Raw genomic sequence first — 26,768 nt, 5'->3', positions numbered from 1 at the left:
CAGGCCGGCGGTGCTGGGCCGGGGACCGGTGGTGCTGAGCCGGGGGCCGGGGGTACTGGGCCGGGAGCTGGCGGTGCTCGGCTGGGGGCTGGGCCGGGGCCGGCACCCCAGGGCCCGAGCTGACCCAGGCTGGAGACGCCGGGGGGGGGGCCAGACTGGGCCACGCCTCCTCTCCCCACTCGCCCCCCCTTACCTGCTTCAGGCTTCCCGCGAACCAAATGTTCGTGGGAAGCAGGGGAGGGGGCGGAGTTGGGGCGGGGACTTTGGGGAAGGGGTGGAGTTGGGGCAGGGGCGGGGCCCATGGAGTGTCCTCTTTCTGGACACTCAAAATATGGTAACCCTAGGGAAAAGGGAACGGGTTTTGGAGTGTAGTGTGATACCCCTCTTCCTCCTGTGGCCTCTGAACACACGTACAATCATTTGAGATAATTATTGGAAAAAAATACCAAGCAATAAATAAGTAAATAACATAAAACCAAAAGGATAAGGACAGTGTTTTACCTGGACATTTATAGAATAGACCACTGGCTGCATGGTATTTTATCTCCAATGTAACTGTAACACAGCTAGTATCCTTTAGTCTCTGGAGGCCAATCAGTGCATCAACAATGGTGGGTGCAAAAATGAGCCCTAACCTCAGTGTGAAGGAGGTAAAGATCTGACTAGGAGAAGACCTTGGGGCATTGTAGTCTTCATACTTCAGTTTTTACTCCCAGTCCAAAAATAAGATCCAAAGTGTGCACACACATAGACCCAACCACTGCCTGGAATAGTTCCATAGTGGCCATGAGAACCTTAGACCTTGGGTACACTTGCAAGTTAGAGCGCTTAAATGAGCCCCGGGTGCCCTAACTCCTGAGGTGTCCACACTGGCAAGGCACTTAGAGGGTCTGGACTCTGCAGCCGGAGTGTTCCTGGTAATCCACCTCCACAAGAAGCATAGAGCTCGCTGCACCCCTGCTGGAGCACTGGGGTGTCAGTGTGGATGACGTGTTGCATTACTGGGTTGTGATTGGCCTCCGGAAACATCCCATAATCCCCCGAAGTCAAGTGGTCACTCTCGTCATTGTTTTGAACTCGGCTGCAGGCATGCGGATATCCCCTTCAAAGCTCCATTTCTGACAGCCGGCATGCTTATCTGCTCCAGGATAAAGCAACCCATTACTGTGGAATGCTCCTGCTGCACAGGCAGGGGTGTGTGTGTGTGTGTGTGTGTGTGTGTGTGTGTGTTTGTGTGTGTGTGTGTGTGTGAGAGAGAGAGAGAGAGAGAGAGGTGGGAGAGTGGGAACTGATGTTGGGGTTTTCCCCTTCCCCCTGCTGCTGTCTGAACTTACAAGACAGCATGCTGACACATTCTGTCCCCCAAAACACATGTTCTCTCCCCCACATACACACAACACGCTCCCTGTCCACACTCCACACAACCCCCCCACTTGAAAAGCATGCTGCAGCCACTTGCATACTGGGATAGCTATCACAATGCACTGCTCTCTGTGGCATTGCAAAAGCTGCTAATGTGGCCACGCCTCTGCACTTGCAGCTGTCAGTGTAAACACATGGCAGTGCTTTCCCTGCTGTGATCTCCAAGGGCTGGTTTAACTGCCGCGCTCTATATCTGCAAGTGTAGCCATGCCCCTAGTCAACACACCAGAGCAATCATCTGCAACTAAGGAACAAAAGACTTGCTGTCTCCCGTACCATACTGGACAAAAACCTCTCTTCCTGTCAGATGGGGAGATCTGCAGTGCAGTAGGACTATCCCAGATTTAATTTTATCTAGGGATTCTCATGCTGTGTGGACACGTTCAGACCTGCTTCTGAGCTGAATGTCCTCCTTCATATGAGGTTAAATGCAATCAGCACAGCTACACTATTTTCCCAGTCTTCTCTGTGCTCATTCCAAACTGAGTATATTACCAATGAAAGATGAGCCAATAAACTCTGATGAATCATCCAGACAAATCTCAGTAATGCATGCAAAGTCAGGGACCTTATGATTGAATTATGGTTTATGACAACCTCGTTATCCAAAGAACATGCATTAATCAGCATGAACTTTTCTACAGGGTCAGTCGGGTCCCTGTCAGCCAGTGTTCTATGTTCCACAGATGGAACCCCAGAGAGGACCAGAATAAATGTTGATCGCTGGTCTACATCTGGAAAAAGTCTTTTGACCTTCACTTACCATGCCCACTACAAACTTTGGAGAATCAGTCCTCTCTCCCCTTCAGACACAGTCTCTATTCCCCTGTTCCTCCAGATTCCTACTCTAATGCTTGTTGTCCTCTTAGCCACCAGGTGGTAGCCATTAAAGGGACAGAACTGAGTTAACCAGTAAGGACTTCCAAGTAAGTAAGGTCCATCTGACAGACAAAAGATTCTAGAAAGCAATGCATTACGAGCAAAGATGGAAGCATACAATCAAGAATCCTTTTAAACAACCTCAGACAGAATTTCCAACTTTCAAATCAATGGTCACCATCCTACCACAGAACTGCTGCCCTTCACCAGAGTAGGACACTTGCGTTTGGAGGTCTAGGGTAGATGGATTCTGTGGGCATCTAGCCCTTCTGCTACTGAGGTTAGTCAAGTGAACCAGAAGCTACAGAGGAAACAAAGTAAAACACACAGGGATGCATCTCTTCCACAGAGCTGGATATCTAGTATCCCTTAAGAACATCCCTCACAGTCTACACCCATCCAGCCATCATACACAGTCCATAATTACAAAATTAAGCATTGACAAGGGCCTCTGTTCCTATTGTGGGAAGACGTGATTAATAAATACTGTAAATAAAACCTCAGCCCTGTCTTTCACTATGGGTGTGAAATGCCATGGTGGGACTTGGCTGTGACAGAGTGACCACAGCTAAAGATCCCCCAACCTACCTTTTTAATATCTCACAGTACTGTCAGCTGAAGACTGAACTCAAACATTTACTACTACTTTAAATAGCACAGCTCTAATCCTTTGCCTCTCCCACTGTTGCCACAGCAAGGTTTTATTCGCTTCTTTTCCTTTGCTTGGAATAGATAAAAAAAAAAAGAATGATGTGGGCAGTTCAAACAGAATGTAGTGTACCCCCCATATGATCTCATCCAAGTAAGGACAATTAAGTTGGTTTTTACTCACTCTGCTGGATGAACACACAGGATTTTTTGAGCAACAGGATTTTCCAGGAACATATTTGTGAACTCAAGTGAAGGTTAATATAAATGTGTGGGATGCTCTAAAGGTATCATTACAGGAATCACTGGAATGTGTCACAAGTATTTCAGGGATCAGAATAGAGGAGTATAAAATGAAATCGAGCAGTTCTATTCTGATCCCCAAATCTCAGCATAAGAAAATGCATAATTCAAATGATAACATCAGGGAACAGCATAAATGTACAGTATTATAAAGATCTTAAATATTAAAATAAAAAACCTAAATAAATGAAGTACATTTACTGACCTTTTCAGTTCCTCTTTCCTCTTAGTCTAAATTCAACTCCAAGAAAACAGAATCTTATGAAATTATACCATTTTCTTTTTTCTCATTCAAACACGAGCCACTTTCTATGCAAAATGATAGATTTATTTGGTAGGGCATTTTGCCCATTACATTGTTCATTATTTACAATAGAAAGGGGACAAATAAACTATAGAAAAAGAATGGGGGGGAAAAAGCCTTTTACCTGAGACAGCTTGGAATGTATTTGAGCTCTTAAGGATTTCATAAAAAAATAATTTCCTGAAATGTGAATTGTTGTAACTCCATCCCTAGCAAAAAATGAACATCTAATGGTATTAGTTACTATGGAGTTAAGTCTATTGCTATTGTTTGAATTTAGTGATGCTTCAAAGAATGAGTATAGAAAGGTGTATCATGCTTTAATTTTGTTTCTTTTTCATTTCATGAAAATACCTACATTAGCTGCAGATGACAAGTCCCTTTTGGGAAGCAATTCTTTACTGTAACTTTACTGTTTTCTCTGTACCACGTTGGTGAAAGAAGCCATCTCATTTTGAGTGCACAGTAGAAGAGAGACAGTCTGTAGGCTCTGGTTGAACCTACTTTACCTTGCAAGGTTAAGGAATATATCTGGCTAACTGTCATGGTAGAACTATAGAGAGACAAGGTGGGTGAGATATATCTTTTATTGGATCAACTTCTGTTGGTGAGAGAGACAAGCTTTCGAGCCATACAGAGCTCTTCTTCAGGTATTGTAGAGAGATGGCAGTGATAATGAACCTAATGGTGCCTCTGAATGATATGCGTACCAAAAGCAGAGGCAGAGAAAACTGGGAGCTCTCTGAGCTCTGGTCAAGTGTAGTATCTGTTCTTATCAGTTTAGTATCTGATATGTCCTTTATTTGAGGACTGTATATTAAATTGATTTTTGGAACAGGGGGATGGAATAGGAGCTTGCTTGACCCGGTATTGCAGTGTCTCCAGGAACGGTGCATCTCCTCTTGGGGAGAATAAAAAAAAAAAAAATAAGAGTACAGCATCATAGACCTGATCAAAAAAATTCAGATTTTGAAGTCATTTTCATTTCAAAATTATTTTTTGTTTTTGTTTTTTGAAACTTTTCAAAAAAAATTTGGAATTGGAATTTTGAAACTTCTGTGTTTTATTTTTCCCCTAACTCTCTTCCATACTGAATGCAATTGAATAAATAATGCTAGGGTTTTCTTCGCATTTTCATTTTTTTCTTTGGCCACTATCTGACTTTTCAAAGTTCTTCAATTATTGAAAAGTTACCAAATGGCCAAAGGAAAAATGGAAAAAGTGTGTTGGGTAGGGAGAACTTTATTCTATTGCAGTCAGTGACAAAAAGAAAAAAGAAGTGAGGGGATTCTGAAAATATAAATATCAAAATTTTCAGTGGAAAAAATGGAACATTTAAAAAACTGGAAGCTTTTTGCAAAAGCTTTTGCTTTTTAAAAAGACCATTTTCTGTTGGAAAAAGTTCAAATAGTCTCTTTTGACCAGTTCTGAATATTAAGTTGTGCTCTTATCTAATTGCTTTTTGAGCTTCTTATTTATAGTAATGATATCTGTTTTATATTTTGAAAAAGAAATGTTTCTATAATCTACTTTCTAAAAATTCAACGAATTCCCAGTCATTTAAATAGTGTAGGCCAATTTCTGCCATTTGATGCTTGTATGCTGCTCCCAATTATTTGAGTTCTATAGAGAGTGTGTGTGTGTATGTATATGTATATGTATATGTATATATATATATATATATATATATATATATATATATATATACACACACACAAAGAGAATGTAATGAAGAAGCCATTATGTTTCCCTTTGGTAAATATAAATGGGCTGATAGAACAAGTCTTATTTATTTCTGTGTATAACCTTACAAGCCAAACAAAGAGGATATCACAAAATGCTTATAAAATATGCCAAATTATACACCTTAATGATTACTTATGCTTTCAAATTAACATGTGGATCTTAAGAAGAGTAAACATGGAAATATATAATGTAGATTTAGCTAATCTCTGCATCAGATTTGCATTCTATTTCCAGATGTTTACATCAGGTGCTTTTTCTAGTTATTGAATCAGTAGTGATAGAAAAACAGCCCACAATCCAGCAATGTTTTCTTTGGAAAGAGACTGCTTGATGTATAGCTCTGTCCATTGCAAAGCACCAGATGGGGTACTGTAGTTTACAAAAGGCATAAAATACTCTACCAAAACCAATGGCAGGAAACTATCTCTATACATAAAAGAGCCTATAATGATTAAATCATATTGCAGTGAATATCCAGATTTATTATGCCTTCAAATAAATCCAGATGACCTCACATCAATAATTCTTGATATTCATCTTAACAGAAGTTAGTACCTCCTTATTATGTACTTTGAATCTGAAACACTTAAGTGTAAAATAAAGGCATTTTGGAGTTGTGGGAATATCAAAATGCTTTTAAAACTGATGGGCATCTACTATTTTATTTTTGCCATCCTTCTAATGTCAACAATTTTGATATTTTCACATTTGTACAGAAAAAATAACTCTTGGCAAAGGATCATATATAGAGAAAATATTTCTGTCTGAATTACATATCCTTGAAAAAATATTTTCAGTTTGTTCCCCTTTTTTTGTTAAGGAGAAATGAACTCACTTTGCCTAATTTTTCCCACTTAAACAATGTGGGTTTAAAAAATGGAACTTAAATAGGGTTTGTATTCTACTTACAGGAACACGTTAACTTAAAAAAAAATCATATTCTCTCTGAAAATTGTTGACCGCGTATTTCTACACATTGCACCTATAATTACTGTAAATGAAATAGTAGAGGAAAAATGTTTTTGTTTTCCCCCCAGTTTTTTTACTTCATGCATTTGAGAGAAAACTCTATATGCTGTGATCAATTTCACAGTTTCTGCTGCAATAGTCAATTACTTAGCTCACTGGTGACCTGATCTTCATTAGTATGTATTCATTAGTGTGTATACCTGTGCCAGTGCAAAGTTCTATCTAAATCAATAGTTCTCTGCATGGATCCTCCTGTAGGATCAGGGCCTCAGTAGGGTTTCTCTCCTTCCCCTTTCCCCACACTCACAACAAAAGTGGGGAAAGAAATGTTTAAAAAAAAAAAAGCAAATCACAACAATTCGCCAGGTGTCTTGGGTGGATGTACTTTCTATAACCACTTTGGACTTTTTAAAAAAGGATTCAAGTTGAGGGGTCACTTTTAAGAAACTGGCGGAAAAAGGGGCAAGAGAAAATATAGGATGAGACAAGGAACAGAGCATGCTAGAGGGGAAAACACACAGAAGAGCCAACATTAAGGAGCAAAGAAAGGAGAGAGAAAAAGAATCAAACTTGTTTTAAAAATAAAAAAGAATTTAACTTAAAGGAGAAAAAGAGGGGCTGAAAACTTAAACTAATTATTGGGTACATAAAACTAATTAGAGAGGATTGCAAAATCTCGGACTCTACCAAGTTTCTTCTTTTTATGGTTTCTTTCGAAATGGAAACAATATTGATTTTCTGAGCTTACTTTTTAAATGGGATTTTAAGATCTAACAATATCTGCTGCTTAAAGAGATCTTTGAAAAATTTCCTCTTTGGAAAAATGTGTGTTATATAACTCAGGTTGGGTGAACAACTATTTAACATTTGTCTTTGATGTAAAATACAATGGAAAGTCTAATACTTGAACAATAGAGACAGTACATAAAAATGTGGCTAAGTGCTTTTATATTACATTTTAAGTGCTTAACAAGAAAAATTGTACAAAAAATGAAGAAGAATTCTCTAGTTTGGCTGTAAATTGCTAATACATTAGTGCTACGAGGGGGGTAAGGGGAGCCAATTAATGGGAGATGAAATCAATCAAACCCTATCAGATGGGCATGTTCATGTTTTCCCCTGTCCCAATTTTGAGCTGGATGTTCCCATATCCTTAGGCTTGCAGGATCTGAAACAGTCCTGAAATATCCTCAGACTGCTGTAATACTGTGTCATGATGCAACATCCTGCTGTGATGGTCAAACTTCACATTTTAGAGAGACAAGGCAGATGAAGTAGTATCTTTTATTGGACCAACTTCTGTTGGTGGAGGAGATACGCTTTCAAGCTACACAGGTACTGAAGAATAACTCTAGGGAAAAGTTTGTCTCTTTCACCAACAGAAGTTGGTCCAGTAAAAGGTATTTTCTCACCACCACCACCCATGTTTCTCTAATCTCCTGGGACCAACACAGCTACAACACTGCAAACAAGCTTCAGTTATGTAAGAAGGTAGGAAAGTCCAGGGGAAAAAAGCCTGGTCAGTAAGAATCCACGGACATCATGGCATCATGATGTTTGTGAAGGTGGTAAAAGGTTAAGCTCTTCCCTTAAAACTTCAGAAATATTTCAGTTACTGCATGTGAGAAAACTCTCACCATGGGTGCCATATGTGAAAATTGCTCCATATTTCTCCCATTTCAGTAAACAGAAAAAACATTTCCATTCCAGACAGTCACGGGGAAAACAATAAGGTAATCATGAATCCTTCACCCCAGGGTATCCACACAGTAATAAGTTATAGGGTGAAATCCTGGAAAGGCAAAACTGCCATAGAGTTTACCGGAGTCAGATTTTCACCCAGAGCATATCACACTGTAAGATTATGGTCAGCATTCACCCTCAATCTCCTCCAACAATAATGTTGTCATTAAGCAAGTGTCACCCATTGACAAGTGAGGTTAACTCCTATTTGGCAGTATCTGGTCTGCAGGCCCAAGAAGCATTTTACAAAACACCTATGTGGGTCTTCAGTATCCAGGAAATAATAAGCAGGCCATAGCTCACATACATACATTAAAAATCCAAGAATTTAAGGTTAATGGCAGCATATATGAATGAAAGCAAAAAAGCAAAGTGGAACTCTATATTGTGCTTGGTGTGATCTGATTTGATCTTTTCCATATTTCACTTATTCTCTGTATCTTACATTTCTTATTAATGATCTTCATTCAAGGTAACATGCAATGAAGGTTTGTTTTGTTTTTTGCTTTAAATGAAAGGTTGAAACAGCCCACTATTTGCTTTTGGGGTATCGTTTAACAAATATGTACATATTGTGATATATTCTATCCAACAGCTAGCAGATTCTATCGTATATAATCTGTACAGCTTTTTGATGTCATTTTCGAGAATGGACTTTAATCATGAAAGCGATGTCTGACTCTATACATATTTAATATATGCTGTGACATTCATGCCTTTAAGAATTGCCGGGTGAAATAGTAAAAAGATGTTTAAACATACCTGATTAATTATGAGTGAACCAAGGGAACCCCCAAATTCTAAGAAAGAGAAGAAAAAATAACTTAAATTGCATGAGTGTTTTCAAAACTGTTTCATAAAGTTTTATATCATGTTTTATATCAAAATGTGATGATCAGCTGCTAGGCTGATATCTTTCCTTCATGTAGAAAATACAATTCCTTGTTCTGGTCCTTTTTAAGTGAATATGGAGCTTAATAAAACATAGAAACACGCACAGACTTCCAGTGTAATCATATTATGATGAAGTGCTGTATTCAGTCTAGTGAGCAAACACTATATAACTACCAGAAATTTTCAGTGTGCTTGGTTGGTTCTGTTGTTGTTGGGTGTTGTAGTTATAAAAAGGTTTGTTGCTCCTCTGCATAGCCTGTGTGGTGTTCTTATTATTTCAGTTGTATTTGATTTGTGTACTTGCAAATTGAATTCTGTTCCCAACTTCCATTGTAAATGCAGCAAGACGTTGTCTTGTTTGTCCATCATCGTGAGGAGAGAAGTATATAGCATCGAGAACGAATACATTCAGGACATACTCTGTAGCAGTTACAAAGCAATGTTCATTCTTCCATAGTATGAATAATGATTAATGTCCAGCAAAATGTTATGACTGCAGTTCTAGAGAATTAATATTCCTTCCTCTGAATCTGCATTCAAACACAAATTCATAGACCAAACTCTAGATACTGGTCATTTAGGTGGCATAAGCCTCATTTAACCAAGGATATCCTATTTGACAAAAATTTGATCCTGACATTTGGAGTGTGCCTATGTGTGTGAGAACATGTTTTGTTTGCTTCCATAGTGACAAAAGATGTAAGAAGCTCTTTTTTTGAAAGAGGAAATTTATTGGTTTAGATTTATAGAAAATAGCTTTTATTATGTGAAAATTTGCCATTGACTTCAATGGGCCCAGGATTTCAGTGATGGTGATTGTAACAATGAGTGATTCACATCAGTCCAGGATCAAAATGACAGAAGCTCCTGGGTTGGAGAAACTGAGGGTAATTCAGTTAACTGAACTGATATTGCAAATTATTTTATGTGTGTGCCTATATATCTTATAAATATATATATAATAATCCTCAATATCAGTTCAGTTAACTGAATTAACATATAGATGGTACTCAGCAAGGGATTATGTTTAATTTGATTTGCTATCTTTAAAAAGCTGTAAAATTAAAATGATTTCTGCTGTATGTCTCTAAAATGGCATTGGGAAGTAGCTAAGTGAGACATCTGAGCCAGGCCACTAGAGCTGGATGAATAATTGATTTTTTGGTTCACTTGATTTTCCAAAAAGTCAAGAGGGGGAGGGGGAGGGAGAAAGGTTGGGGTTTAAATTGAATTTGAAAATTTCTGAAAAATTTTGGTGAATCATCAAAAGAAGTCTGTTTTGGGTGGAACAAAATGTTTAATTCCACCAAAAATGTTTTGTTTTGCTGGTGCTTTTAAGGGATTAGATTCACAAAATGTGGGGAGGAGAAGCTGCTGCCGCTTCCCTCATAAATTTTAGCTTTGTGGTTAAGGCTCACCTGGGATATGGGAGATACTTGTTCAGTTCCCCCTTCCTCTTGGTAGGGAGAAAGGATTTGAACTTGGGTCTCCTACAGAATGGGTGAGGATATTTGCTCCGGGCTATGGGGTGCTCTCATTCTTACCTATTGAAGCTTTTCCACTGTGGATAAATAATAAAATAGTCATTGGAGCAGGAACATGAATTTGGGTGTCCCATCTCCCAAGTGAATGCCCTAACCACCAGGCTATAATCATTTTCACTCTTTCTTTGCCCCAAGGACTATTTATTGATACAAAGTGGAATAGCTTCAACAGGAGACGGAGAAACACCTACTGTAGATTGGCCTGTAGCCCAGGAGTTCGGGCACTCTCTTGCTATGTAGGAGACCAAACCTTAAATCTGCTTGAATAATAAGATTGTTCAATTATACTAAGCTAGAAGCTGCATTAAGCAACCAAACACAGCTTAAAAGTCATTACAGAATGGCTCTCAACTTTCTTTCTCTCCTGACCCAATGATAAACAACGTGTTATTAAGAAATATATTTTCAGGGATCACTGAAAGTTAGTAATGCTTATTATCTCCCTCACTAATTCATTTCCATTATACCAGCAGAATACAATTTTTCTGTACAGTTTGGTGTCAGGCAAAATCTGGCTGAGGCCATACAGATTATAATTAGAAGAAGGTAGAATAAGGTCTTACATTTCAGTGGGCACCTGAAGACAAAAATAGATTATGATAATATCCCATCTCTCTTTTGGAAAAGTGACTGCCCCTTAGATTTACCTGGGAAACTATTTGTGTAAAAGTTAACATTAAAGGAACACCAGCTTCAAAGGAAATAAACATTATTGGATAAATTGATTTTTTGCACAGCTACATTATTATTGTTCACGAATAGTATAGGAGAAAGAAATAATTTGCCTAGCAGAAGGCTAAAGGGAGCTGACGATGGTAGATAAACAAGGTTCTGTGTATTAGGTCTGCCATGTGAAACAGGCTTGGAATTGTTTGCCTGAATCCTTCCCGCATCTAGCCACCACCCCACCTCCTCTCGCCAGACTCCCTTCCCGATTTAGTACCGGAAAAAGATTAAATGGGTTCTGCTGATTGACAGGTGACTTGTTGCACAGGCCAGATGTAAGGGAGATAGGAGTGGCTGTCTAGATGGAAGGTGTGGGCTGAAATAGGAATCCTGAATTGAATGTCAGTTAACTTGGTTTGTTTTTTGTTAATAAAGCCAAACCCCAGGCAGGAGAAGAACTATTCACTCAGCATAGTTTGTGGACTTTGCTTTAGAGCAGATTGGGAAAGGCCACCTGCTTGCACCATGCTTTCCGACACATCTGTGGACTGCATACACGATCCAGTAGTGCTCTCAAGGAAGACAAGGCTGTTGCAAAGAAGCTAAATGAATTCATTGGATCAGTCTTCACTGCAGAGAATATGAGGGAAATTCTCATATCTGGGCCATTCTTTTTAGTTGACAAATCTGAGGAACTGTCCCAGATTGAGGTGTCAGAGGAGGTTTTGGAACAAATTGATAAATTAAACAATAAGTCACCAGGACCACGTGGGATTCACCCAAGAGTTATGCAAGAACTCAGATATGAAATTGCAGAACTAGTAACTGTGGTTATGTAACCTATTGCTTAAATCAGCTTTTGTGCCAGATGACTGGAGGATAGCTAATGTAAAATTGATTTTTTTTTAAAGGCTCCAGAGGTGATTCCAGCAGTTAGAGGCCAGCAAACCTAACTTTAGTACTGGGAAAACTGGTTGAAACTATAGTAAAGAAAAGAATTATCAGACATGTAAATGAACATGATAAGTTGGGGAAGAGTTGTCAACACAGCTTTTGTAAAGGGAAATCATGCCTCACCAATCTATTAGAATTCTTTAAGGCTGTCAGTGAGCATATGACCAAGGATGATCCAGTCAATATAAAGCAACAGAGGGTCCTGTGGCACCTTAAGACTACCAGAAGTATTGGGAACATAAGCTTTTGTGGGTAAGAACCTCACTTCTTCAGATGCAAGTAATGGAAATCTCCAGAGGCAGGTATAAATCAGTATGGAGATAACGAGGTTAGTTCAATCAGGGAGGGTGAGGTGCTCTGCTAGCAGTTGAGGTGTGAACACCAAGGGAGGAGAAACTGCTTCTGTAGTTGGATAGCCATTCACAGTCTTTGTTTAATCCTGATCTGATGGTGTCAAATTTGCAAATGAACTGGAGCTCAGCAGTTTCTCTTTGGAGTCTGGTCCTGAAGTTTTTTTGCTGTAAGATGGCTACCTTTACATCTGCTATTGTGTGGCCAGGGAGGTTGAAGGGTTCTCCTACAGGTTTTTGTATATTGCCATTCCTGATATCTGACTTGTGTCCATTTATCCTCTTGCGTAGTGACAGTCCAGTTTGGCCAATGTACATAGCAGAGGGGCATTGCTGGCATATGATGGCATATATAACATTGGTGGACGTGCAGGTGAATGAGCCGGTGATGTTGTAGCTGATCTGGTTAGGTCCTTTGATGGTGTTGCTGGTGTAGATATGTGGGCAGAGTTGGCATCGAGCTTTGTTGATGGGTTGGTTCCTGAGTTAGAGTTGTTATGGTGCAGTGCCTGGTTGCTGGTGAGAATATGCTTAAGGTTGGCAGGTTGTCTGTGGAAGTCTTATAGGTGCCACAGGACCCTCTGTTGCTTTTTACAGATTCAGACTAACACGGCTACCCCTCTGATACCAGTCAATATAGTGTATTTGGACTTTCAGCGCCGTCAATATTATTAGCCAAGATGTTCAGGGAAGCAACCCTGTGCTCTGGGTATTCCTAAACCTCTGACTGTCAGAAGCTGGGACTTCATGACAGGGAATGGATCACTCAAAATTACCCTATTCTGTTCATTCTCTCTGAAGCATCTGGCACCAGCCACTGTCAGAAGAGAGGATACTGGGTTAGATGGACCATTGGTCTGACCCCGTATGGCCATTCTTATGTTCACTCAGAATATAAGGTTATTTATTATCAGAATTAGCTTTTCTTTCTTTTATAAGCATTCAGTGTTATTCAGGCATAGTCTTGTGTTCGGAAACTGTAGCATTTATGTTATTTTATAATTTTCTGTTGTATGCAGAAAATGGGTCTCTCAAGTTTCTAACAAACCTGAAAATGTAATAATAGATGGACTACAACATATCCTTAGTGTAAAGGTTATAAACTATAAAGAGCACTATTTCTATGTTATTTGTCATTACAGCTATTTGAAACTTTTTCCAAAAAAATTTTTGTAGTTGATGAATGGCTTTTTTGCAAATCTAAAACTTGATAAAAGATGTCTTTACTATAAAAACATTCTGGATTCTGTGCAATTTTCTATGAAATATTTTATCAGAATTCTTTTTTAAATCATGAAAGATTCTGTTTATTTGAAAACTGGATTTTCAGTCAATGGAAAACTTCAAAAACTATTTCAATAAAAATGTTGGTAATTTTTTTTAAACCTCTGAAGAACGGATGATGTATCCATTTCAGACACATTGTAATGAAACTGTAATGGGAGCTACTTAGTTTTTTTTTTTGGTGGGAAAATCATTTTCCTTTTATTTAACCAGCTTTATTTGGTATGTTTTGGGCTTTATGGATTTAATTTCAATACTTTCCATCTCTGTATAAAATATTGACATTTGTCTCATAGCTAAAGCTAAGATTTTGTCACGGATATTTTTAGTTAAAGTCACGGACAGGTCACGGGCAATAATGAAAAATTCACTGAAGCCTGTGACCTGTCCCTGACTTTTACTAAAAATATCCATGATAAAATGGGAAGGTGCTGGGCAGCTATGGGGTGGCTGGGAGCTCCAGGGCCACCACCACCTGTGGGGACTCAGAGCTGCAGGATCCCTCAGCCCCCTCCTGGTGGCTGGGAGCTGTCGGGGATCCGCCTGCTGCCACTGTGATGGGGAGCTGTTGGGGATCCCCCTGCCCCCGGTATCTGTGGGGATACCCCTGACTCACTGTGGTGGTGGGGAGCTGCAGGGTACCACCGCTGCCCATGGCAGCTTGAAGCTTGGAGGCCCCCTGCCTCAGGCAGTGGGGATGCCTCACAGCTCCCTGTCGCTGTGGGAGGCAGCGGGACCCTGCAGCTCCCAGCCGTCGGGGTTGAAATCACAGAGGAAGTCACGGATTCCATGTCTTCCGGGACCTCCGTGACAAAATCATAGCCTTACTTATAGCACACCAAATAAATAAGTTGCTCCATTAAATAGAAAAGATAGGGCTTTTCATGCTTAAAACAATATTAGGCTGCTAATGCTTCTTTACAAGAAACCAACCTGGATGCCAAGAATTCGGTTACGTTTCATCTGTAGAACATATGGCATTTCCCAAATGTTAGTCAAACAAATACTTAGGAGGAAAAAACACTTGTTGCATGGTATGTGTGTAAAATAACGTATATAAAATTACATATGTGCAGCTGATAAATTGCACAGCCATGTACTAAACAAACTCATCATGCACCTTTGACAACCTCATCTGTCATTTTTTCCACTAATTCATCTCATTTGGATTTATTGTAACATGTAGCAACTTCAAACAGCTGCTGACTTTTAAAAATCTTGCCAGTGAAATGGTCCTTCCACCAAATTACCTTGCCTGAGGCTCAAGGCAGGCAAGAGTCAGTTCTGTGTTAGTAACTGCTCTTCTACAGGTAAAAATGCCAAGAAAACCCCATATCAGACCTTCAAATCATGACTTATTTATGTCTAGAAAACCTACTTTAGTTCTCTTTTACATGTTTTTATGGCTCCCCCTGAATTTTGTTCACACGCTTTAGACCTCTAAATCATACGTAAAATAATTTTTTTGTAAGGTATGTGGCGTAAACGAAATACATTTTGGTGTGGTTTGAAGGTTTTGTCGGCATTCACTTGGGAAGACATACACAATTTACTGAAGACTTTGTCACGTGTTATCAAGTGTCTATTCCACTTTCATGCTGATAAAACCTTTATACTTCACCACACTGTCATGTATGCCCCAGAAATAGGTTCTGTCCCTCCACCCACTTACAAATACACATCTGACAATGTTCCAAAGGTTAAAAAAGGTGAGCTGGAGAAGTGTTCTATTCTCTATACAAACAGTAGCAAACTGGATTAATAAGTATCATCACTATGCTGACCCAACAGGAAAGTGGGAGCTCATTGCAGCTAAATATGTTAAAGTGAACTCTCCAAATGATATCCCAGACATATTCTTACTCCTCCTCCCCCAGCCTCACTTCCACTTAGCAAAATACCAGTCCGTGGTAAAAGTTTCAGTGCGGTTCTCTATCTTCATCTAATGTACTTAATTCTAAATCTTCTGTTCTTAACCATTCAGCAGTATAAAGACAATGATTAGAAGAATTACCTCTACTGAAGGGACAGGAAGCCTTGAAAGGCATGCTTATACTTGTATTTTCTTCTGTCATTTCGCTGACTCTTTAGTATTTATATTTAACAAATTAAATCTCAAAATTGTGGCTTATAATGGATACATTGGCCTTCCTGATCCTGCCACAATTCTAGTCACCGTTCTCTGACTTCTGTGTATGAATTCCTATAGTTTAAAATGATTCATTTATACATCTAGTCTCAAATTGAATGTTCCCTCAGAGAGGATCTTTGTATAACTAGTAATATTTCTTGGTCTATTCCTATTATCATTTGGGAAACTTGCACAGTCAACAGAAAAAGGTAGATAACATCCCACTACTCTACATGGCGAGGCACTCTAATATCATGAAGAGAGGCATGGAATAGGAACCTAGAGAAAGAGAATGAAGGGGAAGGAATTATACTCTGCCAAATGAAGAGCCTTGCTCAAGCATGTTGTTCTTGCTGTGGCCTTTAAATGTCTGGTCTTCACAAACCAAGAAGCACAAGTTACAATACAGTAAGTGGGGTAATTAAAATTTTATTACAAGTGTAGCGGGGTACACTCACTGCAGGTGGAACCTCCTTGTGGCTACATCTGTGGATCAGCTCCCACCCGATCTGGCGCCCCCTTCTGTTGGTTACTCACACTGTGACTCTCTCTCTCTCTCTCTCTCTCTCTCTCCAGTCAGGTCATGATATAGTCCTCCCCTTCCAAGGTACCAAAGTCCCTCTGGACCAACTGTCCAATGATCTCCCATGATCTTGTGCCACTTCCCAGTGGCTTGTAGAGGAACCTGGACCCACCCCCTGCTCCCAGCCCAGGGACCCCGCAAGGTCTGCACAATCTCTGATTTTGTTGCTTTTTCTTTGGGCTGCTTCCTATTCTTTTCCCCTCAGGCTTTCTTCTTCGCCGCTCTGGGTAAACCCTTTCCTCAGGGCCAGGATTACTGGGTTTCCTCCTTTTCCCTCTCCAAACCCAGAGAGTGACTGCTGGATTCCACACTGGAACCCCTTTCTTGTTTTGTTTTGTTTTTCTTTTCATTTCTGGTTGTTTTATGGTGTGTCAGCCTCAGCATGTGAGCTTCTGACCACCATCTATTGCAGTTTTTGAATAAGCAAAAATCTATATTCTCACCCAGTCTTGTATCCTTAAAAAAAGCAAAGTAGTGCTTTTCTAATGCTACCCTACTTTCCTGGTACTCTTACCAATCCTTTCAAACTATATTCTTTCACCTTGAGGCGTCTCAGTTCTCCATAAAGAATCTTTCTTTCTATATTATCGTCCCTGCATTGACACAGCAGATACTCAACTGTTGCTTGGATTTTGCATGTGTCCCACAACTTATCTTTGTGGTGGTTTAAGAAATATAAATTACTATTCGGTCACAGTGACCAGTTAGAAGCATTGATGATATCTATAGTGCTATCATTGCTATTAAGTATACTATTCTCCTCAAGCTTAGGACATATTTCATAGGAATATGGGGGGGAGGAGGATAGCTCAGTGGTTTGAGCATTGGCCTGCTAAACCCAGGGTTGTGAGTTCAGTCCTTGAGGGGGCCACTTAGGGATCTGGGGCAAAATCAGTACTTGGTCCTGCTAGTGAAGGCAGGGGGCTGGACTTGATGACCTTTCAAGGTCCCTTCCAGTTCTAGGAGATGGGATATCTCCATTAATTTATTATTATTATTTATTAGAACCTATGCCCTTTTTTCCTCTGTGGTCCATAGCTCTGGTCATTCCTTCTTAAATTCTTTCTTAACCAAACTTTTGAAGTCCTATTTACGTAGAGGGATCTTTATATCAACCGCCTTATTTTTAAGGTACTTTTTTTTTTTTTTTGCTGCTTTATCTGCCTTTTCATTGACTAGTATCCTGACATGCCCTGGACTCCTGACTATTAATATATGATTACCTAATTGTGCTATCTTCGTAGTTAAGAACAGTAGTTCATTGATTAAGTCATTCCTGCTTTCCATGGTTTCCTTTCTAATCACCATTATACCCAATAAAGAGTCAGATAGGATAGCAATCATAGTTGGGCATGTACATCCCTTATCCAGATCAGAGCCAACACTATGCCCATCAATTTGTCCATCATAATAGCCACAAAATTGGATAGTGTCATAGATCTCTTAATTCCAAATTCAGGGATATAAAAGTTCCCACTCTGCCTGTGTTGTTATCTCTAGAGCCATCAGCATAGATTTGGCAATGCTGACCTCATATGCCATGTATAAACACACAAATCTTAGTTGTCATATTTGACAGTTCTGTTCTTCCCTTTGTTTTATTGTATAATTCCAAATCCACAATTGAAGAGATAACTGTCCAGCTATAATCTGATTTCCAATGACTAAAGATTTTAATTTCTTCCAGTCCTTCCTTTTCACCCAACTCTTTTAGCCACCTTTTGACCATGTTAGCATATGGGAGTTTGTGGCACCCAGTTACTCTTGTCTAATTAATTCCCAACAATCCTCATATATTCATTTAGTACTCTTACCTTCACTGTTTCCTTAGCCCAAGAAGTTAAATCTAACTATTTCATCCTTAAATTTATAGTCATTTTGGTGATTGCCCCCTGCAGCACACACAACGGAGTTGTAATGCTTGCACCACTTGCAATTGGTAGAGCTTGGCCTTGGATTGGCGCTAATATTTTAAGTTTTGATTTAGAAGCTGAATTAAAGGTTTGACATCCATTATCTAAAACTGGTCTTATGACTGCGCTATATAGTATCAACAGTGTGTTCTTGTCTACACCCCAATTGTTCTCAGAAATACTTTCAAGCAGATTCAGCCCATCTTTAACATTTAATCTTGATCTTATCTCTGTCAGTGGCTCTCAACCTTTCCAGACTTTCAGAAGTCTGATTTGGCTTGTGTACTCCCAAGTTTCACCTCACGTAAAAACGACTTGCTCACAAAATCAGACATAAAAATACAAAAGTGTCAAAGCACACTGTTACTGAAAAATTGTTTACTTCCTCATTTTTACCATATAATTATAAAATAAATAAACTGGAATATAAATATTGTACTTACATTTCAGTGGATAATATATAGAGCAGTATAAACACATCACTGTCTGTCTTTACAAAATTTTAGTTTGTATTGAGTTCGCGACTGCTTTTTATGTAGCCTGTTGTAAAAGTAGGCAAATATCTAGATAAGTTAATGTCCCCCCTGGAAGACCTCTGTGTACTCCAGAGGTACACACATCCCTAGTTGAGAACCACTGATCTATATGACTCTTCCAAATAAGTTTGCTATGGAACATAACTCCTGAGAATGTAAAATTTTGAACTACCGCTATTATTTCTGTATAGAGATATAGGTTCCATTCTTTCCTAGTCTTTCTTTTTGTAAAGATCATTCCCTTTGTTTTAGCAAGTGAGAACTTAAATCCCCAAGTATCTCCCCATTTTGAAATCCCCCTGGTTTCTTTCCCAGTTATCTTAAGTTTTCTGTAATTGGCCCAAATAACATAGTGGTCCACAAACAGAGTAGCATCAGGTCCTGTGTGCAATTTGCCAGGTTTTCCTATTGGTATACCACCGCTTGCTTCCATTCTGATGGTAGTATATCCTTTCCCCGTATAATTTCAATAAAACTCTTAAATTCTCTTCCGGTAAGTGCTTAAGCATTGAATTACATGTGTTGTCTTTACCTGGACCTGTATTTTTAATTTTGTCTCTAGATTTTTTGAGTTACTATATGCTGAAATTTCCATTCATTATGTCATTTTTACATTGTACCCAGACATGTAAGAGCTCACAATTTCCTTCAGCAAACATTCTTTTTTGTTCACAAAACTCTAACTCCCTTCTGCTGCAAACTTCCTGGCTTTATACCTTAGCTAGCTTTTCCCCCCGCCGGGCTTTATTGGCTGTAATTTTCAATCGAGCCAGACTCTCCAATAAGTGCATCCTATAAGGCTAATTGGTCCTATCTGTGCCATCTTAACCCGTCAGAGCTGGTGTAGGGTGAAAACCCCATCACAGCAAGAGATACCCTATCTAGGCCATTGCTTTCACACATGAATTAGGTTATTGCCACAATAGTTACAAGAAGATGCAAAAGAGACAGTTACAATCTCATTCCTCTCTTCTTATGCTGATTACTCAAATTGGTAAAAATTCTGGCCACTCTGTTAGAAAGAATTACTAAATGAAATCACTCTGATCCAGTTACCTCTACTGCAAGTAGTTTTCATGAATATAACAATTAGAAAGCTTTTACTATGAATGTGAAAAGGAGGAGGAAGGAATACTAGATTAGTGCACACCTTTTAATCTCAAAGCTTTAAAGACAAATTCTTATTCTGATCTCACAATAGTGTAAGGGGGTCACTACATCAAAGCCAGTGGAATTACCCCTTTGTAACCAGAACTGGATCTATTATTTTTAATAATCTGGCAAGTGAAGTGTAGATTATATATCAGTTTAACTTCACATTCTTTCGAATGAAAGATGATGGAAACAAGGAGCCAAATTCTTACTGATATAACTCCAGGGATTTCAGAATAGGAATGCTCAGCATAAACTCCAACCCTACCTACATCGCTGCTTTAATTTCCTCCAATTTTCCCTCCTTAGCAGCCAGTCATGTGACCGTGATAAAAATTGCAGAAAGAATTGTTTTGTTCTTGCACTGAACAAGGAACTTTATTGGAATAAGAAAAAAAGTATTATCCCTAAAGCTTTTATCTCTTTCACTGTAGAGTTTCTACCATGAAAACCATGAATTTTACCTATATCCCTCCCCCACCCGAAGGAAAAAAAAATCTGACTATCTGCTTTGGATTTAAAGAAAGGGTACATATATACTCACACTGTATTTTTCTCAAACTCTTGCCTTTATCTGTTGTTCATGCCTCTTTCTATAGGATGCTTGCTGGCTCCTATTTGGCCAAACGGCTTCTCTCTCAATTCGTATCCCTAAAGCACTCCTCTTCTGTGCCTGCGAGGTTTTTGAATTCTAAAATTCCATATCATTTTAAAAATAGGACATAACCCAAAGCTTTGATCATCCACATTTGTGTAATATATTTGAACTATGTTATTTGTGTCTGATTTTAGGGAACAATCCTAAAAACTGTCTGTCTGCTCTAAAACTCTTGGTCTAGCCGGGAACGGCTAACTGCGGCCACTGGGAGCTGCCAACGGCCATACCTGCAGACGCTCCAGGTAAACAAGGCGTCTCATGGCCTGTTAGGGGCTTACCCTGAATGAGCCCTGAACCAAGTTTGGGAACCACTGAGTTAGAAGGTTCAAAGTGTGACTAGGAGAATGGTCAGAGGCAACACCAGAAGAACTCTTCAGTGGAGACATACCCTAAAAGACCAAGAGAAGATCTGCTGTAATTCTCATGTAGGCAAAACTCTAGGGGTGAAATCCTGGCCCCATTTAATCAAAGGGAGTTTTACCATTGATTTCAGTGGGGTTAGAATTTGACCCCAGGTGAATTAGAGTTTTGCCAAATTAAGAATGGCAGGAGCAGCCCCTTTAAATTGAAAATTTAGTAGTTGTTGTGTCTTCCTCTGTAGTGGCAGAATGCCCAGTCTGCTTACTATGCACAATTAAATATATACAGACTTCCCAGAATAAACTCACCTTTGAGCTGAGACTAAGCATGAGAAATTTTAGCCCAAAGGAATTTTGTGTGAGTGTGTGGAAACTTGAAGCAGTGGAAAACGGAAGTCAGGATAGAATAGGCCCTGCAACCTACAGTTTCTACCTTACAAATGTATACAGTTTTATTTGGCTTACAGGTTGCTTAATTTCCCATGAAATATGTGAAATCTAGAGCTATGTTTTTCATTTTGTAAAAATTGTGTTGATTTTTTTGGAAAACTACATGAATTGCTCAGAGGTAACTATAAAGTAGTTTTGAATAAATTAGGGCTATCTATTATTTAAGGTCATGCAGAAACACAACATATATACTTACACAGCCTTACAGGTCATGGAATAATAGATTCTAAGGATCATCTAGTCTGACCTCCTGTATAATACAGGCCATAGAACTTCCCCAAAATAATTCCTAGGGCACAGCTTTAGAAAAACATCCCAATCTTGATTGAAAAATGGTCCATAATGGAGAATCCACCACGAGTCTTGGTAGTGAGCCCTTTCCTGATCATAAAATAGTTCATTGCAATGGGGATGCAAATAGTGCTTTACTCTCTGAAGAACCAGTGTGGAAATTCATTTTTAAAATGTCATGAGGTTGACTTTAAATACCTTGTTTTTGTTTGTTATTTATTCATTCCATCTGAATTGCCTCGGTCTTTATTTTTCTTGTCATTTTATTAATGTCTTCTCTCAAAGGAAAATAATTTTAGGGCTGATTTATGTTATAATGATCAATATTTGGCTAACAACTTGTCAGTGACCTTTTACAAACAGTTAAAAGAGCAGCCAGTTTTTATTATTAATATTGTGCTGTGCAGTTGTCATAACTTTTTATGGCTAGTTATAAATGTACCAGGTGTATGATTCAGCACCAGTAAAAAGCTTGTAAATTACTACTGATGAGGCCAAAATTGGTGGTTCTAAAAATGAACTGTTATGAGGGCTTCTTGTAGTTCAGTGAATTACCACCTTGAAGCAGAGTTAAGATTGGCACAGCCTGTCTGGTGAAACCATGATAGAGGCACTGATAGCAGCTGTTCTGGAGATATGCACAGGAGTGCTGTCCGTCCTATTCAGCTTGAATGCAGTTGTATGTACTTCTGATTTTGAAAGGGGAAAGCAGAGCACAATTCAGGGCATTTGAGCAATGTCATGACATAATCTGAATCTCATCTTTTAATTTGTTTTTGTATTATTCAGTGCTGCATAACATTGGAAACTGTTGCATTAACTGACTTACGGCAGCATAAAACATCACTCCTATTGACATTACCAAAATGCATCTCATCCAACAAGAAACTTTTAAAATAAAACCAGACCGACTACTCCTGGTTTTCAGTTTCACTACAAACCCAAAACTTGGACCAGGTTTTTCATAATATTTGCAAACCTTTTAGTAGTGAATTTAATAGTTTTGATGGAACTTGTTATGAGAAGATTTTTTGTAGTAAACAAGAAGAAAGGTTAGGGGTGGCCAACCTGTGGCTCTGGAGCCACATGCGTCTCTTCAGAAGTTAATATGCGGCTCCTTGTGTAGGCACCGACTCCAGGGCTGGACCTACAGGTGCCAACTTTAACAATGTGCCGGGGGGTGCTCACTGCTCAACCCCTGGCTCTGCCACAGGTCCTGCCCCCTCCCCTGAGCCTGCTATGCCCTCGCTCCTCTCCACCCCACCCCCCAGAGCCTCCTGCACTCCACGAAACAACTGATCGGGAGGTGCAGGGAGGGAGAGCGAGGTGCTGATTGGCGGGGCTGCCAGGGGGTGGGAGGCGGTGGGAGCGGCGGTGGGGGGGAGAGCTGATGGGGGGCTGCTGATGTATTACTGTGGCTCTTTGTCAATGTCCATTGGTAAATTCTGGCTCCTTCTCAGGCTCAGGTTGGCCACCCCTGGGTTAGGGGATTTTTTAATGGCAGGAAGTATATTTAAAAAATATTAGTTAGAAACAAAAATGCCTGAATTTTATTTTTAAATGGCCTAATCATAATTCCTAGAGGCTCGTCTTGTAGCAGATGATCTTATTTGATTAACCTTACTGAAAATTATTTTTTATATATATATATATATATACTGTTGAGGACATGGTGCTACTACCTGACAGTCCCAACTCATTAAGTGGACACCCTGGAATTCTAGATGGCTATTAATTTTTCATATATTTATACAGTCATGAATGATTAATGCAGGTTACTGCACTACAGTCTAAGAGTTTAAAAGGAGGTTGGGAAATAAAAAGATGACACAGCATGCTTTCCACTGTGAAAATATTTCCCAGGGGATCAGTGAAGACTGAAGAGAGGGATCAGGTGAAAAATGAAGAGTTAATTTGAAGAAAATGCTTTAACTTGTTGTAATTTGATAAGATGTAACATAAATATTTAACTCACTGTGAACATTATATTGCTATCTACTTGACAAGGAATCCCTAGATATATAAATATCAGTGGCATTAAATATCATAAAGGATATTTAAGGTATCTTAAATTAACCGCAGAGATTTTTTTCAGATAGGCTACAAAAGGAAGGTTATTGTCATGAAATTGTCTGTACTGTGGGCAATTCCTCTAGTCAGTGTGTTTTCTATCCCCATTGTATGGTTGGCTCTGCCATTTTTTGAGGCGTTGCTGTTGAAAAGCGGCTGTCTTGAAGTGTTTTTTGTCCATTGGACTCTGGGGAACCCTTGTTTGCTCCAGTATATGCAAAGCTCCCTGAGTTGGTACGTCTGTGGGGGAGTTTACAATCTAAGTGATTTACCTTAATGACCCCCCACACACACACACTGTTTTTGGTTCCTGGATGAGCTGTGGTACCCCTCCCCACTGGAGTTGCTTACAATCTCTGTCCCACAGTGACACACAAACTTAATACAATATGTTACATCAAAGATAATGCATAGGATTCTAATATCTATCACAGTACTATCTAGTATTTGACTTCTGCAGAGAAAACACTAAAAGTATAAGGCTTGGTCTCCACTTATGATTTATTGGCATAGCTATGCCAGCAAAAGCCTAGTATACACATGTTTATACAGGACTGAAAAAAAACTACATCAGTATAAGCACTCTTATACAGACATAACACCAGTCGCAATAGAGGGTTTTGTTGGTATCGCAATACTGGTATAACTATACTGGCAAAACATTCCTGAGTTGTTTGAAAGTGTCATGAAATCCACTGCTTCTATTCACTGCTGTGGCCAGTAAAGTTTTTAGGCAGTTGAGGAGAATATTTCTGTTTGTTGTGCTGTTTTGTTGCAAACCATGCAACTAAGAAAATATAGCTTGTGCCATATTTCTTCAGTTTGGTTTGGCTAACCCATTTGTTCTCTGTTTAAAAAGAGAAGAGAGAGAGTTGTTCTTTGGGTTCAAGCAAAGGACTGAGTTGTCAGGAGATGTTACTTCAATCGTCTCCCACAGACTTCCTGTGTGACCTAGTCTCTCCACGCTGTAATTTTCCGATCTGTAAAACAGGGATGGATGATAACATTTCATGAGAGTTTTGTGAAGCTTAATTCAATAAAGTTTGTAAACTGCTTTGAAGTCCTTAAAGGAAAGGTACAAGAAATAATTTATTGTAATAACTTGAGTGCTCTCTGTTATTTACAAAATAATAATCCTAGCATAAGTAAACTTCAAAGTTGAGGTGTCTTTGGAAAAAAACAGGCTGATAGCTAAGGAGTTTGTTAACCCAGGTTATGGTTAATACCGAGTTAACATGAAGTTATGGAGAAGTGCTGTCTTACTCTGTGTTCTTGTATAATGTTGTTATCCCACTCCTATTTGAAATGTCACAAATATGAATTTTGCCCCCAAAGTTGGTGAAAACGTTAAATCTGGTTTACCTTGCAAGTGGCTTAATTAATCAGCTTCTGGCTCAAGAGTGTGTCTCTGAAGACAAAGCTTTTATAAATAATGTTCAGGTGTACATTCACTGGGAATTTTACCTTTGCAATACAGCAGATAATGTTTAAGGCAGCTATATTAAGACTCACAGAGCTCGTTAAGTGGTTATGGATTTAGTCAAAATTTACACAGCATGGTTACTAAGGTTGTATTGCATTGTATGCCCAATGTTCATTTTCAGTCATCTGTTAATGGTTGCATGTTAACTAGTATTATCAAAGCTATACCTGGAGTAATGAGGACACATTCTGTACTTGAAATGTTAATGTTTTATGCTATGTCATTTTTCATTGTGATGTATTCTCAGTTCTAATAGAATTAACTACAAGGAGTTGTGGTAGAAGGGATGGGATTCATAAGGAAGCTATTGCATGTGTATTCTTGCCTTTCCTGTTTGGCAATATGTACAATTATTATGAAGCCAGGTGTTGATGCCAGCGTGATGGCTCAATATGCAGGAAAAAGAGTGCAAAGCCTGCAAGGGATGGCCACTGGGCAGAACTGGTTAGATCAAGAATTTCAGTTTGGCTGTGTTAGTACAAATGTCATTTGAATGCACTGGTTGAAAGGATTTTTCATAGTGTCAGTTGTGTCTGCAAAGGGGAATAAAAATATCAGGAGGTAATGATGTATTATTGACCTTGCATTGTTGAGGTGGTATAAAATGCTATAAAATTTTTTTAAAAGACTATACCATGAAGATGGTGGATATAGGATATAAAAAGGAAATAAATTGGGATCTGTAGAGCTGAGCTTTTTATTTCCTCCTCCCAATGCAGTGTTTGCTCATTCTATCTTGCCACTGGACAAATGCATTTGCTTCTTCACCCTTCATTATTATTATGTGGTTATGTACAAAAAACTGTCAAGATTTTATAGCCTATGACTATAAAATTAATTGTTATGTCTAGAGTACACTGTCTCAGTACAGAATGCTAGAGCAGACAGATGAGTCCAGTATTGATACTTGTGTTGGTTGTTTAGCACCCTCCACTGCTACTCATTTTGTGCTGAGTGTGCTTCTATACATGTAAGAAGTTCCTTTTCTTTTTTAGAAATAAAAGAAATGCTTAGACTGAAGAGGAGGTGAAAGTTGTAGAATCTTTCGAATTGTTTGCTGAAGTTGTTTTTCCTGGTTCGCAACACAACAAATCATTTAGAGTTTGTTTTGCTTTCAGGGTCTGTAGGAATTAACCTATATCTGTTGTCTGAACTGATATCTGATGCTAACTGAACACAGGGGTGAAAGTAACATTAAGCACTTACCCGTATGGGGACCTGGCTCTGGAAGGGGTGGGGCTTCAAGTCGAAGCAGTGGGGCTAGGGCTAGGGTGACCAGATATCCCAATTTTATGGGGCTTTGTCTTATATAAGTGCCTATTACCCCCAACCCCCGTCCCGATTTTTCACATTTGCTGTCTGGTCACCCTAGGTGGGGCTGGGGGTCAGCCTCCGCCAAGCCAGCCTATCTGTGCTGCCTGTCCCGCACTGCCCGG

The 26,768-nt window shown here is 39.2% G+C and overlaps 1 protein-coding gene and 1 non-coding gene across 2 annotated transcripts in view; both read left to right on the top strand.

Annotated features, from left to right (window-relative positions):
* FRMPD4 (FERM and PDZ domain containing 4) overlaps positions 1-26,768 on the top strand; it is a 448,829-nt gene that overhangs the window by 209,053 nt on the left and 213,008 nt on the right. The window lies entirely within an intron of this gene.
* Positions 4,284-4,457, top strand: LOC117871421. The gene has a single exon (XR_004644228.1). It is a non-coding gene; the product is annotated as a U2 spliceosomal RNA (small nuclear RNA).

Source organism: Trachemys scripta, chromosome 1 (assembly GCF_013100865.1).
Source record: "Trachemys scripta elegans isolate TJP31775 chromosome 1, CAS_Tse_1.0, whole genome shotgun sequence".
Classification (NCBI taxonomy): domain Eukaryota; kingdom Metazoa; phylum Chordata; order Testudines; family Emydidae; genus Trachemys; species Trachemys scripta.
This window is presented reverse-complemented; position numbering and strand designations above follow the sequence as displayed.